At 44.1% G+C, this 20,592-nt stretch overlaps 1 long non-coding RNA gene across 1 annotated transcript; it reads left to right on the forward strand.

Annotated features, from left to right (window-relative positions):
- Nucleotides 1-145: 145 nt before the first annotated feature.
- On the forward strand, nucleotides 146-20,126 carry LOC147651833 (uncharacterized). Its single transcript, XR_015290041.1, has 2 exons — nucleotides 146-375; nucleotides 15,096-20,126. It is a non-coding gene; the product is annotated as an uncharacterized LOC147651833 (long non-coding RNA).
- The last annotated feature ends 466 nt before the right edge of the window (nucleotides 20,127-20,592 follow it).

Here is a 20,592-nt window from a genome sequence, read left to right on the forward strand (position 1 = left end):
CACCCATGGGAGATGCTTCACCCCCCTCAAGGGCTCGGGCTCTGCTTTACCCGAGGCTTGTGCAGCTCCCGGTGGGGCAGGCTCAGCTGGAGCCCTCAGGTGATGCTGGGAGTCAATAACTACAACAGCTGGACCCAGGGAAAGCAGCCTGGGGGATGCCCGGGTGAATCCTCACTCTGATTCCCACTCGAGGTGTTAATGACAGATTATGAGGCATTGTGATCTTCAAAGATTGGCTTGAATGATTCTCCTGTGTTTTCCTTTCTATGGACAGACCCATAATCCCCTGGAGATCCCAATGAGCTGAACAAAGAGATCCAGGATTTCTGGGAAAGCCTTAGGATTTACTGCTGGGACATGATTAACATTCTTGAGGTAATTTTAAATTAAATGAAGGAAACCACAGCATCAAACTGTAACATTTCCAAGTAATTTCAGTAATGGAATACCATGTCTAGATGTCTGTGACACATTTGATTTCTTTTTCTTTTAGGCTGGGTTTCTAATTTTATTTAACCAGTGCACGAAGCCTTACAGTCAGAGGCCTGAGATGTGCATTTTTGGAAAAGTATGAACACCTCCTTGGCAATACTTGAGAGGAAAAATTTAGGTAGGGCATAGGCCAACAAGCCTGTCACTTTGGATGTAGAAAATGAGGTCATAAAGAATTATTTTTCTGCTGTTTTTAACCAGAATGATGGATAAAATGTTATGCAGAATAGCAAGTTGGGTTTGTAATCTGTGTTTCCTGTTTATTGACTACTGAATCACTAGTAAGTGATTTAAGGGAAGAAAGGAAATATGAAATGGGAATAATATGTTACCAAATACTGGATTTGCAGTGATTTTTCTAGGCACTGTTCTCATGGACAATGTGCTTTATTTGAATGTCATGGTACATGCATGAAATTATTGAATGCTACATTGCTGGTGTGCAATAGCATATGAATCAAGTAGTCTGATTGCATTGATTTTAATTTAGGTTGTGCTGCTCCTGAATGACAGTCCTAACATAAATTTTGCATTGCAAGTGGTTTGGAAAGCAGAACTTGATTGCTTTTGACTGGAAAAACCCTGCATTAGAAAAGAAATACTTCAAAGAAAGTGCTCCTTTTCCCAAGAGGTTAGAGAGAATTTGTTCTTTATAACAAAATGCAACATGGGATTTTATTCAGCCTCATTGGTCAGGGAGCAGGAATATGTTGTGTTTGTGAAGCAAAGATTTTTCACACAGTTACACACTTGGATTTCTTTGTGGCCCTGGGTTTGGTATATAAGGAGTGGAGAGGCTTCTTAAGGCTCTGCTTTAAAATGGAATGTTGAGAGTTAATGTATAAACCCCCTGGGATCTAGATAAGACTCTGGGGATCTTCAGTAATGGAGAAAATGAGGTGGACAGGAAAAGTAAACACTTGCTCTGTAAGAGTGCTAATGCACCTTTAAAAGCCCAAACTCTGCAATCCTTATAGAATTGAACAAATACTTTTATTTCCCCCCCTGCTAAGTGAATTGTCTCTTTCTGTATGAGCAGCTTAAAGGCAGCTCAGGGGTTTGGCATCCTTGGCTCTCCCCTTGGAGCTGCCCTGGGTTTGGATGGATGCTCAAAGAGCAGCTCTGCTCCAGGAGAGCAGGATGGGCTGGACATGTGTCCTGTGCCACCTCTCAGCTCCATTCTCCTCATCCTTCACAGCTGTCCTGCCCCACAGCCACCAATTTAAAATGACCTTAGTGAGCTCTCAACACTCACCTGATTCCCAGGGTGTTTCTCTGATTCCCAGAGGTGTTTTTGGAGCTGTTTTTCCTCTGTTCCTGCCCCATGAGGATGCTTTCACTGCACTCAGGGGATTGTCACAGCCTGGTTTTCTGTCGTGGCTGTAAACAGATTCAGGTGCTTTTTTAAAGCCAACAATGCAGATGGAGGCAGCTTTTTTTAAAAAAAATGAAGTTAACAGGACACCACGTAAGTCATGCAGTGAGAATTGACTTTGTTAGAGAAATGTTTTAGGAAGGAGAGCTGCAATGTCGTGTGCATCACGTCATGTAGTGCAAATTCACTTCATTTTGTATTCCTGCAGCTGGAACTGTGTGGATCTGACTGTAAATCTGATCTTACACTGAGACACATTCACACTCATCCTCGTGGTTCAGAGCAGGATTTGGGAAATGGATGGGGTTTGCACTCCTACATCAGTCAGACACTTAAAATATCTTTTGTTTTGCTTTTTCTTTCTTTCTTTTTTTTTAAATCAGACTCAAATCAGAAAGGCCAAAATCAGGTCTCCTCCCTTGTCCTATTTTTCATCCCAAAGACTGTGCTAAGTCTGAATTTGGCCTCTTTGTAGGCAGCATAATCCTGACTTTCATATTATAACTTCCTACATAAGATCTCATCTGCCCTGTGATGCCACATCACACGTGGGCTTGAGAAGGAACTTTTAAAACCAAGTTGTGGAAACTGGCTAAGAATCCTGTGCATTTCCCTCCCCATATTCCTTGCTCCCTCATTTTCCCCCCAATTCCTTCCCTTTAATGTGGAAGTTGGCCCTACATCTTCCTTAAACACCATTCTGTAAACTTCTGTGGTAGTTAAGAAAGCATCAGGATTTGCTAACACTCCTCTAATCCTTTGTGTTACAGCTTTTGAAGGTGGGAAGAATCACAGGTAGCTTGTTTTCTTCTTGGAAAGGTTAATAAGACTGGATGCAAAAAAAATGTGGATTTTAGAGTGAACGTGTTCTTCCAGTTAATTGAACACATTGTTTCAGGGTATGCTCTTAACTGCTGCTTTAAAAGTAAGCCAAAACCTGTCAGAATGGTAATTGAATGATGTGTGCAAAGGAGTGAGAGAGCTGCTGGATATAAATATCATTTCCATCAGACCTGATGGTGATGCAGAGCTGTCTGGCCAGAATTCTGGCTGGGACTTTTCATCTGGCACAGCCACGTCCCCAAATCCCTGCAGAAACAGCATTTGCAAACCTAAAAAAAACCAGGTTTTTCTCATGACCTGCTGTGCATCTGCTGCACAAAGGGCTCGGGCTGCACTTCTGCCCTTCTGTATTTCACACTGGTGCCCAGCAATGGCACCTCACATCCCCCCTTTCAGGGACACCGAATGCCTCGATTTCTCCTCTATTCACAGAGGATTTAATTGCCCTGCACATCAAAAGAAGGATATCCCCCAATTACAGTGCTCCTCCCCAGAAAGCAGCCTCGCTGCCTCTCAGGATGAGTGCCAAGGGATCCAGGCACCCCGAGGAGAATGGAAATGTCCAAATGCAGGCCAGAGGAGGGAAAAAAAAGGAAACTGGCACAGACAAGCAGGTGTTAAAGCAATTTTTTAAATTATTATTATTATTATTATTATTATTATTATTATTTTCCCTGTGCACCTCCATCTGTGAATGCCTGCAGAACCTTTCCTCTCCTGGAGCACGGTGCTTTTCAGGAGCAGGAAAGACAGATACACAACTGCCTCTGCCATGGGGTTTGTGCCCTTCCATCTCCAGAAAAATGGGTGGTCCTTAAGGTCCTTCCCAAACAAACCATTTGATGATGCTCTGCACAGCATTGAAGTTTTAATGGTGCTTTAGCAGGGTTTTATGCAAGGTGATAGATTGCTATTCCCTAAAAATACTGCTCCTCTCCACCTCCTGCAGTCTCTGCTGTTTGCCAGTAATAAAGAATTACTTGATGAACAAATCAGATCCAAACCATCTTAAAAATTGGGGTTTTGGGTAAAAAACTTTTGTAAAAAACTGCTGTAGCATTGTTGAGTACAGTCTTACAGACAAATAAATTTGATTTTTTTTCATCAAAAGGCAGTAGTGCTACTTACCCTGAAAAACTCCAAAATTCTATATTGTTTCTTCCTCTTCACCCCTTTTTCTGCCTGGATTTCTTTTGTATTTGTTTTACACAGCTTCTAGAAGATGAAGCTCTGTTTTGTTTGTTTCTAGTAAGGTTTTTCTACTGGAAAAAAAAAAAAAGAAAGAAAGGTGACTGCATTTCTATAGTATGAGAAGCTCCCAGGGTGTTTGCAAAGACTTTTCCCTTCCAGCTTTGCTGCAATGGAGATCTCAGACAAAAATGCTGATTTTAAAAGTTTGGCATCTCCTGGAGGAGTCAGGAAACTTTTCAGGCTGATTATAGAGATATGTCTTCAAAGGAAATTAGGAATTCAGAGGAGACTTTGCTGGGGCTGCACATCAAGGTGAAGAATGCATTTGAATTAGTAAATGATGAGGAAATGATTCAAACTCCCTAGAGGTCGCCTAGATAGGACACTCTGGGGAAAAAAATGGCAGTGACTTGAAACCTTTCCAGAGAGACTTTCAGACATGAAAATTGACTTTTGCTCACATCCTGCATCCAAACCCTGCCCAGGATGCCTTGGAAATGCTTTGCCTGGAGGATGCCACCAGCTCTCCAGGGAACTGGCAAAGAGCAGGGGAAGCTGAGTAGATCCAAAAAAGTATGGCTGGGGCTCCCAAAAATTTTAGATCAGCCCAAATAAGTCTCAGTCTTGACTCTGCCTCTTCTTTAATTGTATGATTCTTCTCACCCAGCCAGAACCTCTCAGAGCAGCAGCTCCTGAGTTTCTTTTGGATGTGTGGATTTAAAAAAACCCTGTGCACAAGCTGCATCTTCAGGCTGCAATCCTGGAAATCCTTAATCATGTTAAATGCAGGAATAGAGCCCTTCAGGGAAATGCTGCTGTTCCTGTGCAGCAGGTTCAGCCCAGGCACAGAGATATTCGCTTTTAAGGCTCCTGGTGGTTTTCTTGTGAGCATATGCCAGTGTGGCAATTTCAAGTGGCTGTCTGTAAACTGAAAGATTAAAAGTGAAGAAAATGGGGAGAGACAGAAGCGTTTTCAAGTTTCTCTCTGATGGAGGGAAGCACAAGGAGACAAGAGTTTTGTGAAGGCTGCTTAAGCAGCTGGAAAAAATGCCATTTGTCAGAGAGTTACGATAGTCTAGTCTAGACAAGACGAGTGCCTGCTTCCAAATCCTGACAAATGAATGTGTGCTACAACTTGGAAATATAATTCAGATGCTGACAGAGATTTCTGTTGCATCAGTGTAAGTACCCACACATATGCAGTGGCATATGCACACACAGAGGGAAAATTCCATTTGTTTTACCCTGTGGATTTATCCTCAATGGTTTATAAGGTGACTGTCAGTCACTAGGGCCACAAACACAGCAGAATGTTTGCAAATGCCCAATTCAGGCTAGTGGAAAGCCTTTTTCCCCCCCTTGGCACCAGCTACAAAACCTGCTAGCTGTCATTCAGAGCTGGGTTTCAGGGGTGAGCTGAGACTGTTCACTGGACTGTGTGAGCAGGCAAGTGTAGTGGAGATCATAAAGGTGACCAAAGTCAAATTTAAATAATCTTCCTGGTGGTTTTTGATATTTTTTCCTTGTTACTTTTTCATGTTGGATGCCCCTGCCCCTTGTCCCCCCCTCCTCTTGATATGGAGGGTGTGATGGACTCTGATGCTGCAGAAGGTTCTACAACCCTGGCTGGCCAAACCCTCCTACAAATACATCATAATTTATCATATCATCAGCATCCAGTGCCTGCACTAAAGAACCTGATCCCATTTGCCTCTGAGCACAAGACAACCATCTGTTTATTGTCTCAGAAAAAACACATGCAGGTTTTTACAGCTGAAATAAAGCACAGCTTCATTGTCTGCAAGGGGTTATGGCCCTTCCTTCTACCCGTGGCTGAGAAGATTTGGATTTTCAGCTCCTGCATTCCCTGTTGCTGCTGGAGTCTCTCAGAGTGTTGTGAGCTGTTTCATTAAAAGCTGTTCCCCCTCCACACTCCCCAAATGTGGCATTTCAGGATGGATTCTCCCTGCTAGTGTTGCTCCTCATTATTGGTCTTTGCACTTGCAGCATCTGGGAGCAGCGGAGGGAGCATATGTTCCTATAATTTATTTATATTTAGTGTAGGTTGTGCAGCACCAAATTCCCCCCTCGATGGCTGCTTCCTTGATGTGTCAGCACAGTGTTTTCAGAGCTTTAGTGTTTCCTGTAGTAAAGACTTGATTCACTGTTGTGCCATGCCATGAATCCCCTGGTAGCCCCTGAAATGATATTTTTAGCTTCAAACAAGGGTTCTAAAACAAGGCTCAGAAAACTTCTATTTCTCTTTCCCTAAACAGCCCTTTATATCTTTGTCTTTTGGATCTTTTTCTGCTCCTGGAGACCAAGGTCAACACTCTTGAAAATAAAATTGGATGGCATAATTACTGTTCCGGCTCAGTTAAGAGCTTGAATGTTTCCATATTAATGTCTGTCATTCTCTTCTTTTGAATGACAGTGCTTCTGACTGGGAGCTGCCAAGAACAGTTTGAACATTAAAGATGCATGAGTAAAAACACTGTATTTTGTTAAGCCAGTCCATTTGAATGTCTTAGAAATATGTGTTCATATCACATCAAAACTGCCAGCAATGGCAGGGCTTTTCCTTTGCAGAAAGGGGGCCTTGTAAATAGTTGTATTCATTGGAGTTAAAATTAGGTTTCTGTGGTGTTGACTTGCAGCCAGCTTTTCCCACAGGGCAATTTATTTAAGGAAAAAAATAACCCTTAAAATAGTAATGTACATATGACATATTCTGTGAACTCGAGAGTCCATTTGGACTAAAGCTTTCTTTGTATTTCTTTCATCCATTTCTTTTCTTTCATTCTTCTCATCTTTAAGGCATTTTGGTGCCTTAAAGGAACAGCATGGCAGTAAACAAATGTCCCTTGAAAATGCACAGATAATGCAATATTTTCCTCCAGTTTGAGCTCCTATAGGTGTCTTCTATGGGGCTATAGATAAAGGAAATTAAATTCTTCCTTGAACCATTGATCTGGGAGAGTTAGCCCAGTACTTGGACCACGAAGGAATCATTTCTTCTCCCACTACACTGCTTGGATTTAAAAATTAAACCAGGATTCAGATGGATATCACTGTATTTTTTTTTTTAAGAGAAAATAGTAAACTCTGTGAATTGACCAGAAGTTATGTGCATCACTAAGCAAGTCACCTGGAATTTGTGTTTCATCCTGGTTTGGTCCCCTCCAGAGGCAGAAGTGCCGTGTCCCCACGGAGCTGCCCACTTGGGTAACAGCTAGCTTTCTTCCTGCCTTTTGGCCAGGGTAAGAAATAAATCTTGGCCTTTGTCCCAGGAAGGAATTGTTCATTTTCCCCTCTCTCTTCTGCTCTGTCCTGGCACAGCTCCACGATGCCCTGGAGTGTGGGCTCAGGAACACGGAGTATTCCATAAGGAGTCAGTGTGGGACCTCCTATGGAAATCAAAGCTTCCCTGATTCAATTAGATGTAGGAAGGGAGATGTGGTGTTGGCTTTCCCAGGGAATTGGGATCCACTTAGTGAGTCCTCTGCTCCCTGGTTTGCCAAGTGGTCCTTCATGCAGGTCACAGGTGGATGCTTATTTTGATTTCTCTTGGAAAGGTCTTGTGGATATTGATGGAAAAAGTGACTTATGGTTCAGGTGCTATTTTTACACAGATAATTTGTCCATCCTACTGAGCGCTTGGGGGAGTTGAAATACCAATTCTTGTATCTTTTGGCAGTATCTGCTTAGCACAAAATTTGTTATTCTCCAAAGCTTCCTACTCACTATCAGTCCCAGATGATGTTGCTGTACCTGCAAAGCAATTAGGAGTAAGAGGAGCCTCCACACATGCACATTTTGTTATTTGATTTTGTGGGGAGTAAAATGTATCAAACAAGGTTAGGTCTCAACTCTTGTTTTCTTTGGTTTCTGCTCACATCCTTGTCTGATTCCCTGCTACAGCAGGTTTCCCTGAGCAAAGTGCAGCCAAGGTGGAGCCTTAAAGATGGTCATAAATCAACCCAGATACAATAGCTCTGCTTCTGACACCTCCTGTAAGCCCCTTGTGCGTTCCACTGGGTTAATTTGCAATGTTCTATAGCTTAAAAACCAAAATCTGCACTTGGAGGGCAACGTTGCTCAAGAGTTATTCACAAAGACCAGTCACCCAGAAAAAAACACACATCAAAGGAAAACCTTTACACAGGACCCATATTAGTATCAATTATAAAGTGAATGCATGATGCTTTTTTATCAAGGAAACTTCATGAACTTTGTGAGGGCGTGGGAAGGCAGTAGAAGCAACTGCAGCACCAAAGCCCCTTCCAGGAATGGTTGTGATCATGAGGTCAGAGACACAGTAAGAGGTGTCTTCTGACCTCTGGTCTCTCCTTGGCTCTGCAGAAATACCTTCAATTCTCCACATCCCATCTCTTCATATTTTATTAGCATCCTATTAAAGGGAGCCAAGAAGGATGAGACCCAGCACGTTTTGTTTCTCAGCATGCAAACCCCACCTTATCTGATAGATTTGTGTTTGTTTTGTAGGCTACACATAAATTCTGTTTGTTTTATTTGAGATTTCAGTAGTGAAGAGCCTCTAAGGCCAAGTAGCCAAGGAGGAACACAGAATGTGTGTAAGAAGGTGTACAAAAGGAGTAGGATCTACAAATGAAGATGCAGTGAGTGTCCCTTGCAAAGCTACTGAAATCTCTGGTTGTTTTGTCCTGTCAGATTTTGCCCAGGCTCTAAAAAATGAACTTCTCTACTTCTCATTGAATTCAATTAATGGCAGTGAATAAATATGAATCCATGAATAAAGCCTTGTCCACTCCTTTATTTTGAAAGCTTTGTCTGTGGCGAGGTCTTTGCGTCTCCAGTAGAGAAAACGAACCACTCTGCCTCTTTTTTTTTAGTTTTTCCTGCAGGGTATGACAGCTAAACTAACATTTCTGCCTGCCAGCATCTCTTGGAGCGTGAAATGAATCAAGGGCAAGAAAGAATAGCAGAAAGTCTGAAAAGCAAGATTTTTAGGTGTGTAGAAAGACCTGTTTCTGTTTGCTTTACGCAAGGCTGGTGGGGAGGGCTCTGAGAGCTCCCCCTTCCCTGTTTGCTTTGGCACACTCAACAGGAAAGTTGTGGAGCATCTCCCACCAGGCTTGGACTCCCTCTGGGGCTTGGGGGAGAAAATTTGGAGACGCTGAGGGTTAAGCTTGGATTCAGCCAGCCGGTTGACTTTGAATTTATTATTTTTTCATGTATTGGTTGAAGCAAATGGAGTTTGATCAGCTCCTGGGGCCGGGGCTGGATGTCAGCCTGGCTGGGTGGGAGCAGGGCTGGAGCCTGCGTGGCGGCCGTGTCTCCTCTCCCGGCCCAGCCGCAGCGCTGGCACTTCCAGCAGAGGCAGAAAAGCCTTTCCCTTCCACACACAACCTCCTGCCTCCCTGGTGCCAGTAAAAATAAGAGAACAGCATGGCTTGAATAGCAGACCTCCCTCAAAATAACTCTGTGGTCATGAGCTGAGGGCAGAAATTGTTCCTTCTCCACAGCACATGTGAGATAAATGGTTTGCGTGATTACTTCTTTCCCATTCCCCCGTTTTTAAAAGAGGGTTCAGATTTTTGAGTGGTTTCCTTCAAGGAAGTGCAGGAGAGCTATTAAATACATATTTCTCTTGGAAATATCACCAGAGCCTTCTTTTCCTTGCACTGCAGAAAAGAAGTATATTAAAATATTTTCGCTGAGGGGAACTTCGCCGTAGTATTTTATTGCGTTATTTTGCTCAGTCTTATCTATTCTTTGTCACTTTTAGATGAAGTGATTTCTCTGGCAACAAATTATTTCTCCTAATCACACAACCCAGCCTGGGAATTTTCCTGATTTACTCCACACCATACTTCAGCAGATGGAGGGACAGGGAGGCCTGAGGAATGCCGAGGCGCTTTTGCTCACTCCCACTTTCTGGCAGCCGAGATTAAAGTTCTTTTTTTCACCACAAACCCCTGACCCCTTGGCTTTCTGGTAGCTCAGCATCCTCTAGATGGCCCTTAGGCACAGCTTACGCAGGATATGTGCAGGGAGAGCACGAATGGAGTTTCCTGCTGCGAAGGTTTTAGGGATTCTGTGAAATCCCAGAGAGATTTGGGGGAAATCTGCATTATAATGCAGTGTTTGGTGCAGGTCTGTGCACTGAGCAGGCACACAAAAGGTAACGGAAACTAAATGTGTCAGGCATCATCTTTCTAATCCAACGTGGGTCTGTTTAATCTCTTTCAAAAGGTGTCTTAAGAACTCCCAGTGTCTTCATTGAGGGCTGGGCTTTCACTGCTGCCCATGTGGGGCTCTGACTGCTCCACATCCCCCGGCCTGAGCCTTAATTAACACATAGAGCTATTTGTGTTATAGCCCGGCCAGTGGGGCTGGAGGAAGCGCCTGTAATCCTAGAAACAGCTCCTTCAGGGGCAGGAGCAGAGAGCTGGGAATTCTGGCTCTTTCTGTCTCAAACAGGAGGAACAGAAAAGCCCTGAGATGTGACCCAGGCAGGGCAGAAAGTGCCAGCTCATTCCAGCCTCTGACTCCTCCAGCTGGATCCTCCTGTGCTTCCACAGACATTTCATCTTTGCTCGGCCTTCTGCAGAGCCCCCGGCTCACACCCCGGGTTCTAGGCTCAAAATTCAGTTTCTGCCTCCTCCCCATGCAAATGTCTTTCTGCTAAACCAGCTCTGGAAAGATGAATGCTGTGGGAAAGTGCAGCAGTGCTCGGAATTGGTGGTGGGGGGGAAATCTGTGTTCAATATTGATAAAGTCTTATGGCCCCAAAAGCTGTAGCTCCACTGCTTCATGGAGTTTGTTATGTTACCATGGAATCCTGGGATGGTTTGGGTTGGAAAGGACCTTTTAAAGGTCACTTTGTTCCACCCCTGCCATGGGCAGGACACCTTCAATTATCCCAGGTTTCTCCAAGCTCCATATCCCAGAGTCCAGCCTGGCCTTGGACATTTCCAGGAATGGGGCAGCTTCTGTGGGCAATCTCAAGTTTTCTTAAATGTTATGTAGTGTTGGAACAAGGAGAAAAATCTGGATTCTTGTAGGACTTCATGTGCCATTAACCACACAGTAAAGCCAGAGTAATATGCCAGGAAGAAAATGGTTGCATTGAGCAAGAAAATAATGGATGAGAAATGAAGAATGGGCAGAGGCTAAGATTTAATCCATATTGATCTTTGCCTGCTCATGCAGTTTTTTAATAGTGACTTTTGGCTACCTTGGGCAGCATAAAGCATGAAAGTAAAGAATAAAAGTAAGGACCGCAGGGCAGGTAATGAGAACATGAGTTAATCAAGCAGTCTTTTATTCTCAGTACTCATAGATCATCTTTATTGTAAAGTTCTGAGTGAGCTTAGGAAGAAAATCTGAATACTTAAAATGCTAAAAATCAGGAAACGAGACAGCATTCAGAGAATTCAGACATCCCACATTGTTCTGTACACAGAGCTGGCTGCACTGCTTGTGACTCAGGTGAGCTACCCTGTGACTGTATAAAATACTACTGGCTTTGCAAAGACACAAAAGAAAGGGAGAGGTAGGAGAAAAACACAGAATCCCTGTCCTTTAATCCACCTTCCAATGTTTGGCTTAGCTACAGAGTAATAACAAAGGAGCAGTGTGTATTTATTAACTGAACACTACAACTTGTATTTAAATGTGTGTGGAAAGAAGAAAAGCCTAACACCTGTGCAACCAGTCAAGCTCTGTCCTTGTTGGCACTGGGATCTTCAGCTTTCCAAACTGCTGCCTGGTGGTTTTTCAGCTGCTCCTGGGACGGAGGAGCTGAGTTTTTCCAGGGTATTCACCACCACCACCACTCCATGTGCACAAAGTGGTATTCCAGGGGCTCACAGCGTGAAATGCTGGAAGGATTTCTGGGATGTCAGTCACCCTGTGGGCCCTGGTCTTCCAAAAACCCGTAAGTTAGCTTTGAAAGTGTTCCTTAGGGTGATGATGTGGTGGTGGATAGAGCAGGAACGCCCAGCTGGAAGAGACCGAAGCTGTTCCTGTCTGAACCCGTTTGTCTCTAGAGCCATATATCAATAACTGTTTACAGATTGACATCCTGGGGCAAATTCTAAATTTTATTTTGTCAATGCATTGGCACTGGTCTTCACCACTCGAGGGCAGAGGCCCCAGGGTTTCCTAGCAGGGTTTTTAATTACCTTAATATATTCTCAGCTGATGACAGGCAACTGCAACACGCAACATATTGCCCTTCTATAGCTCCTCTGGCATTTTCTGGTGGTATTGTGTGGTTGGAGCTGGTGGAAAGGATTCAATTGCAAAACAAAATGTGAAAATACATTGAATATTTAAAAAACATTCCAGACTTCCATGAAAATGTAGCTATCTCTTCATTTATTTGTTTTAAATAGCTCTTTCATGTGTTGGGACAAAGGGACATTGTATTAATCGTGAAGTGTGAAATGTTTTTCTTGTTTGCTTGGGACAACAACTGGGAATACATGGATTTGCCTATTCACGCTTTATTGTTATGACAACATTTTTTTTCACAAAGTATTTGAAAGCCAGTGCTATGAAAGGAATAAAGTTGGCTATAAAGCTGGAGCAGTTTCATGCTTTTGTTTTAAGCTTGTGTGTGTGAGCTTTGTCAAAATTGTGAGTCTTTCATCTGTGGTGTCTGCCTGATTCAAGGGTTCTTTTCTTGTTCAAATATCCTTTAGTAAAACCCATCTGACTGAAAGGCTGTGCAAACACGAGCTGGCTATGATAAGAGTTCTACATGAAATCTTTAACATGCTTTGTCAGCATGAGGTTTTTTCAGCTGTGGTGCCCTAGTAAATATTCCCCCCTCCCCCAAACTAAGTTCATTTTCTTGAAGTGCATTTCTCATTTATAATTGCTGTAATTTTGTGATGGATTTATGACAATAAGCCTTTATGCCTTAGGTGAAATGTTAATCCACTCTGGAGTAGAAAAATAGTGCCTTATTTCAATAGTTACTTGAAAAGCAGTGCTCTAGTCCAAGCTGTGCTACTAAAACAAGCAGCACCAGAACAGTCAGGTCCCAGCCATGCCTGAGTTTCCACTGGATCTGTTTTCTGTGTCTCTCTTTCCTAAATGAGCTGCCTGTCAAGGTTTCTTTAGCACCACTTAAAGGAATCATAAGGAACCTCATCTTGTGGCTTTGCCAGAGGAGGATGAGTTAATAACTTAATCAGAGTAAAAATACATGATTTTTCTTTCAAATGTGGTTGTCACATGTGAGCACATCATAGCAGGAGCTGAGGACAGGAGGGTTCATCTAAACCCTGTCCCAGCTCTCTTACATCCCAGAGAATTTGTTTGTTCTGGAGTAAACTGTCCATATCATGCACCACTCAACCTATTTTCTCTATCTGATTTGGTTCTGAAATGGGTTTCTAGGAGGAATAAGGAGCAAAACCTGTCTTTGAAAAAGTCTTTGTTTCACTGCTGTTCTCTCCTGTGTCGCTGTTTTAAAGTCTGAGCTTTTCCAGCTCCTATTCATCCCCACTCACCTTTGCTTTTCTTGGTAAAAGCCTGCATTGGTACACAGCTCTTAGACAGGAAAATGGAGACATTTTAGCACATGCCTCTGCTAAACACAACTAATAACACGCTGGATATCTTCCACTCCACCCAAGCTGCATAATTGTTCACCGTATGAAATGAAGTTAATTCTGTGTAATGTTTTGATGAGTAATTTTAATCAGGGCTGTGAAGAAACTGCTCTCAGGTCTGGAAATGTAAGTGCTTCCTCTAGTAAACAAATCTTGTGGTTTTAGCATTTCACTTAATTTGGTTTTTCAGATGACAGAACATGTCCCTTCTCTTTCCCCATGGTCTCCAAGGCTTAGGAGCAATTTTGTAGCCCAGGTTAATTTGTTCCTCTCTTAAACCAGTTAAAGGGGAGAGAGAAAATTCAGTTCTCACCATTTCCTTAGACGAGGAAAGCCTTGACCTTGACTTCTTTGCTTTCAGCTGTCCTTCAAACAGCAAGAGTGTGATTCTGCTGGGATGGCCCCTGACAATGAGCAGGTCCAGGCCACTGGACCCAGGTCCTGTTGGAGGAGCACGTGGGACATGGGGGAGTGGGTTTGACACATTTCAGCACACAGCAGTGACTGCAGGCACCTGGAGCCAAACACATCCACCAAGGAAATCTCCTGATTTGTGGCAGGAGCTGCCAGGATAAGTCTATAGGCCTTAAACAATATTTATTGCATGTCCTAAGCTCCCAGGTGCTTTCAAGGCTCCTGAATACAAAAGGTTTGCTCCAGTCTAACCTTTGAAAGTGGAAAGGAGTGGTAAAAGTACTTTTTTTTTGCATTGTAGCACACAAGGAGTTGTCTGTATTTGGGATGGAAGAGCCTGATCTGATTCTTGGGTTGTCCCAGACAATCTGTGGGTAGAAAGGACAAGGTACTTAATTGTCCAGAGCAAGTACACAACAGAAATTCAAACCTGTCATTTTTAATTGCTATGTGCATTGCCCACAGACAGATTAAATATATCATAACTTTTGCAAGAATATATAAAGGAAAAGAAATCCCCAGACTGGCTGGCTGTTTATTTATTATAGCAATCTTACACTTTCAAATTCCCCTTCCCTGCAGGCTCCTGTGTGCTGCCAGGCAATGGATCACCGTGGAAATATTGTGTATTTGTGTGAACACCCAACACCAGTCACAAAGGCAACTCTTGGGAGCAGATTTCCTGAGAAAATGGGAGTGCTTCTGAGTCAGGAATTCACATTTTAAGAATGCCCTCCGATATTTCCATGTGATTCCTTGGTTTTATGAATTTTCCGTTAATAATCTTGTTTCCCCAGAATGTTTCCAGCAAGAAAGCACAAACAGGGAAGTTGTGGTCATTTTAATATATATGTAAATAGGAAGACAGTGGTGTGATGCAGAGGATATTAACATTTAGCAGTACTCCTCCATTTACTATTGGTAAGCACCATTTCACACTGCAGTTGGAAGTTTAAAGTAATGGTCCCATGAGCTATCCTGTCTCCCTCTTTTATTAAATTCTTTGTCATGGATTTGTCCTTTGCCAAACACATCACCTGCTCTTTCAAAACTGAGAATCTCCAGATGTTAATTTTTACTAAAGCAGATTCGGTGTTCCCCCTGAAAAATACCATGGCAAACAAAAGATGCATGCTGTTACAGAAATGACAGGTTTCTTTTTTTGGCAGGTATTCAGCAGGCTGAGAGTGCAGGGAGTGCCTGCTGAAGTTCATGATTCCTGAAGTGCAAGAAATGAGTTTTAATTCCACACTGCAGCAAACAGGGGTGTGCAGCTTTCGCTGCTCTGCAGCATCCGTGGTGCAGGCTCTGCCCTGATGAGGGCAATGGGTGAGAAACTGTCCTGCCCCTCTCTACAGACAGTTCTAGAAAACATTGCACTGAATTTCCTCAAGCCTCAAGTGTACTTCAGCCTTCATTTGCTAAGAAAGATTTAAAGGACTTCAGCTTAAAGCACTCCTCTGTAGCAATCACTGTTCCAATTTGTGCAGCATCTGCCACGTGGTGATGATTTGGCTGTTTGGTTGTTCCTCCATCTGGGAGGAAGAATCCCACTGCTCCTCCTTTACAAAGAAGACTTGAAAAGCAGAATTAAATACCTTGTGCAGTGTCTCAGTGGAGCAGAGATGAATTCTGAACTTTGGTCTTACCAGACCTTCACCAGCACCATAATTCCTCTCCCTTGTTCCAAAGATTTCTGCTAAATAAGCCCAAAGGGACAGCGTCATCCTCAGAGTGTGCAGTTGCTTCTGCTTGGCCCAGGAAATGCTCCTGCCTGTTTGGGGAAGGTTTCCCAAAGGATTGCTGCCCATGCAGTGCTGGGTAGGGATTTATGCCACATCCAAAGCACTTGTCAGATGCTCACCACAAGAACTTGGGATATGGAGATTGCAAAAAGAGTGACTGGTCTGAAAGGGAGCCCAAGGCATGAACGCTGCCAAGGCGAGCTGTGTGTACAACATGTATTTAACAGAAGCATACAATATTGATTTTCTGAGGCCTGGATGATTTCACAAATCATTTTGGCACTATGTTTTGTTCCCTAAGCTGTTTAAGGAGATACTGCAAATCCACGTAAAAATCCTCATAGCTCAGCCTTTCCTTGTCCCTCACTGCAGGAGCACACCTGAGTTGAATCCACCTCCTCTCACAAGCATTGTCCAATACTGCCCTTCCCAATGTGTTAACCTGATTTATTTGCTGCTCCTTGAAAGCCTGGTTTCTTCATTCAGCCTGTCTTTTATCTCCAGCCTTCTCCTTGGCTCTGTTGATGACACAGTTACAGCAAAACAGAAGATTTGATAATGTTTTAATATATTGAGTTTTTAAACCTGAAATAACTCCACTTCCATTTCCTGCAGACAGAGCAGGTTTTGATTCTGGTTGCACTGAGGGGTTTGAGGTTTGGTGAAGGTGTGGGATGGACAAAAACTGAACTCTTTTATCATCTTTTCCTTTGTAAGTAACCTTCAGAGCCAGTCTGGCTGGAGGACATAAGTCTGGCTGCTTCCTTTCTGTGCAGAGACACGGGATCAACACCTGTGACACACAGCTAGGGATGGATTCCACATATTGCAGCACTCACTCCCCTGCCGACGCGGGGACAGAGCAGATTGCCGGCTTCTGCTGCAGCCATCTCACAACCCACCATCTGTTTTCCATTTTTAATTTAGACACAAGCAATAGACCTGAATCAAAACCATGGTTCCAGACCCCGTGAGGATCGCTAGAAATTCTTCTGAGTTTAATAATTAAATGAACAACAACAACAAAGAAGAGTAAATGATTTAATCTCTCAGCAGAAATCCGCGGAGCTGCGCACGTGCCTGCAGACTCATGACCTCATTCACTCCGGCCCCAGCGCTGTCAGGGCTTGCTCCTTGTCACATCTCAAGTCTCTACCAAAATTTCTGCAGGGCAGGGACTGTGTATGTTTGCCTGGTCATGTATCTATGGGAATAATGTCAAGTACTGATGGTATTAACAGCCAGGGTGAAAGGCAATTTGGAAACTGGAGTTAATTTTGAAATTTGGCTCTTCAGTTTACTGTGAGTAACCAGGCAGAAAGCAGGGAGAAGGAAGAAACCTGTCATGAAATGTAATTAAAATTAGGATGTGAAATGAGAATTGTCATCTAAGTCATAATGGCTATCAAGGAAATGGCCATCACCAGCCATGGGCCAGCTCAGTGCCACCCCAAGGTGGCCACCAGGACACCTCCTTCCCTTTGGGCTACAAGCAAAGGTGATGTGACCATGTGGGCACAGCACAGGCCCAGCAAGGGATGTGGCACAGGGCTTGGGCACAAGAGGAGAGGCTGTGCTGGGCTGCAGCCCTGTCTTTGGAGCCTGGTGTGGGATAAATTCTGCCAGGGGGAAGCAGTGACTCAGAGAGACCACTCCTGATTCCTGTCCTGGCACGGTTCTCTCCCCACAGCCTCAGTCATCACCTCCTCTCTAGCTCTGATGATGCATTCCCAGCCTGCTGGCAGCCCAGGAGAGGTGTCTACCTGGAAAACTGAAGGAGCATTGATGTAAGAGAATAATATTATCAAAATGCAGGATCTGAGGGTGAGGCTTTTCAGGGACTGTCTCAAAGTCCTGAGGATTGAAGAGTCATCAGGGTTAAACTCTAAAAAGGAGCTAGTTCCCAAAAGACCTTGGCCTTTGTCTGAAGTGGTGATGTCAACAGGAGAAAGAGAAAAGGGAAGAGTCTCTTCTCCTGGTGTCTGTCACTTGGAGACAAAAATAACTGCCCATAGCAGAGCTCTGGATCTGGATGGGCTTTAACTTCCCTCCCAGTCCAGACCACTCTGTGGTTCTATCAATATATGAGGGCTTCATTGGTGATGTCAGAGGGTTGGAAAGCATTTCTGGAGTGAGCAGGTGAGTCTCACAAGGAGAGCAGTGACTGGGCTAGTCCTTTGCTCCCCAAAATTAGGCATTTCCTGACTGTGCTGGGTCTATGGCACCCAGCTTTTGTTGTTCTGTTTCAAGTCTGTGGAGCCAAATGCTACCTTGGGATTTTCAGCAGCATCTCAGACAGTCCTCAGTAATGGAGCAGAGCTTGCAGAGGACAGTGTCCCCTGTGTGGCTGCAGGGACTCTGCCAGCTGCTCCCAGTCTCCTTGGGAGAGCTCACAGCCGTGTTCCATGGAGTGGAGCCAGGTTCCAGGGATGAAGCAGAGCTGGATTTGCTGCAGTGCAGGCTGCTGCTGGGAGAAGTCTGGTGGAGCTGCATGGCTGGTTGCTGGCAAGGGGATGGGAGATGTTTCCTCTCCTTTTGGCAGAATGGATAGATTGATCTGGTTTGGTTTCCCCTGACGTGAGAGCTGACAGCACTCATACAGGGTGAGTGCCAGCAGAGGAGGGGAGAGGAGCAGCAGAGCTGCTGAGAGTCATGAGGATATTGTGTGGGACTGGGGCAGGCTTCCCTCTAAGTCCTACTTACGTTTTAAAACCTGGATGTGGCTGAGGGAGCTTCTTCCTTCCTCCACCTCCAGCCCTGCCCATGAGACAGTATCTGAGCTGCTGAGTTAAGGAGCCAGTGCCATCCCAGAGCTCCTGGTGCTATCCCATCCCAGGAAAACAAGCATGTGGCTCTCTGCAGGGTGAGGGAGGATTTGGGCATTGCCTTCAGGCCTGGACCTCTGAATGGAAAGACTGAGCTCAGCACTGAGCAAAGCTCCTCACAGCTTTCTGTCCAGAAGCTGAGTCTCCTCTGCCAACCTTCAGCTGTGCCCAGCCTTCCCAGAATGTCGTCCAGAGCTATCCTGCTTTCTGCTCCCCACTGCAAGGAGCTCAGAATTAGGATGAGGATGGGTGAGTATTGTCCTGGCCCACTTTTGGAAAGGCTGTTTAACAGGAGTTAACTGAAAATACCTTCTGTGGAGATGACTCTGCAGAGCTCATCCAGTGTGAAGGAAAGAGTTTTTGTCTGAGTCTCCCGAGCCAGGAATAAAAAATTACTTTATTTTTTTTTTTTTAAATGTTTCAGCTTCTGCCTGACAATTGCAACCCTCCTGTTATTTGCTGCATCACTGTTCATCCTGGCTGGGGAGGGACAGGGAGGGCAGCCCTGCTGTTTAATCACTTGCCTTCACTGCTCACTTGTGGTTAATCCTTGCTCCTCAGCAGGGCAAGTGGAATGCAGTAGTGCTGCTTTGCATTACCGCCCTGGAGCTGAGAACCAGGCCAATATCATCAAAATTCAAGGCATTCCTTTCCCAAACCCACTTTACATGGAAAAGTACCCTTAACTCTCTCTAGCCCCGAATACCAGGCTTGAGGGCCTCTTTACCTGCCAATGATGCTGGGCCAGCTTTCAGCCCAGATAAATCACAGGCAGCTGGGGAATGGGTGGAGGCTCTCATTTCACCACTTGAAAGGCAACTTTTAAAAGTTGGTTGGAGTTCAGCCTTTAATTTTGCACCCACAGATTTGAGCCTGTAGTCAGATGTGAGCTGGGATCTGCAGATCTCATCTGCTGCTGCACCACCACCAGCTCTTGCTCGCTGCCTGCCTGATCCAAGAGAGCAGTTCAGTAATTAAAGGTCTGAATGTGTTTGGCTTTTCCCACCACTGGCATCAAAAGGTCCTCTGCACACATTCTGGGAGAGCAGATTCCTGCCCTCCTTTTCTCCTGGTCACTTGTTTGGGATCTCTAAGTGCTCCCTGAAGCTTTCCCATTCATCACAGGCTGCTTTCCTAAATTAAGTCCTCTGATATGCTGCTCCAGATGAAATCATTATTACTATTATTGTTATTATTATCATAATACAAAACCCCTAAACCCACACACTTCCAAAGACGAGGCTTCATTTAGTGAGGATTCTTTAAAATATATTTATTTTATTTTCCAAATTCAAACTTTAGGAAAATTTTGTATGCAGCATCCATGGCTTGGGGCTGTGCCTGTGGGCAGCCAGAGCCTCAACATTGCTTCCAGGGGAATATTCCAGCAGAAAATTGTTATTTTTACTGGCATTTGTGGTGCAGCAGAATTTGGAAGAGGGCATGGAGGAGCTTTATGGGATTGTCTGCTTGTTCTTGTTACTGGTGAAAAAAAAAAGATAAATTTTAAAACTGCAGCCTCTGTTCTCTGAATAATGATGGGGAAATGTTGCTCTGGTCTGCTGCCTTACCTGAAATGTCACTGCACATCTGAAGGAAAAAGTCAGGGAAATAAAATGAAAAAAAGAAATATGGGGTTTTATGCATTTCTTTCCTTAATGTATGTAATAAATATGGAAGGAGAAGGTACGTTTTTGCTGGGTTACTCCTGGAAGAAATCACTGATATTTGTGTTTACTGCTGGATCCCATCATATTAGATCCACTTCATTCACAGAATGATGGATTTAACTCATACCATGGAGGAAAATGATTTGACTTACTTTGAAGTACGTGACTCTCACAAGTGCTGTCTTATTTTATTATGAAAAAATTAAGTCTCTGCACGGAAACAACTGATGCATCATCAGGCTGTGGGTGTCCTCTCCCCTCTCCTGTGGGACTCAGCGATCTGACTGACTCCCAGCTGGGGGTGAATGTTGTCTGGGAGTGTTCCCAATGCCCAAACACACCAACCATGGCTGGAGACTTCCCAGAGAAGCCATCCCATGCCAGGAAAGCATCACTTACAGTCAGGCACGGGAGGGGAGATCCATT

The sequence above is a fragment of the Cyanistes caeruleus genome, chromosome 8, assembly GCF_971803275.1.
Source record: "Cyanistes caeruleus chromosome 8, bCyaCae1.hap1.1, whole genome shotgun sequence".
Taxonomy (NCBI): domain Eukaryota; kingdom Metazoa; phylum Chordata; class Aves; order Passeriformes; family Paridae; genus Cyanistes; species Cyanistes caeruleus.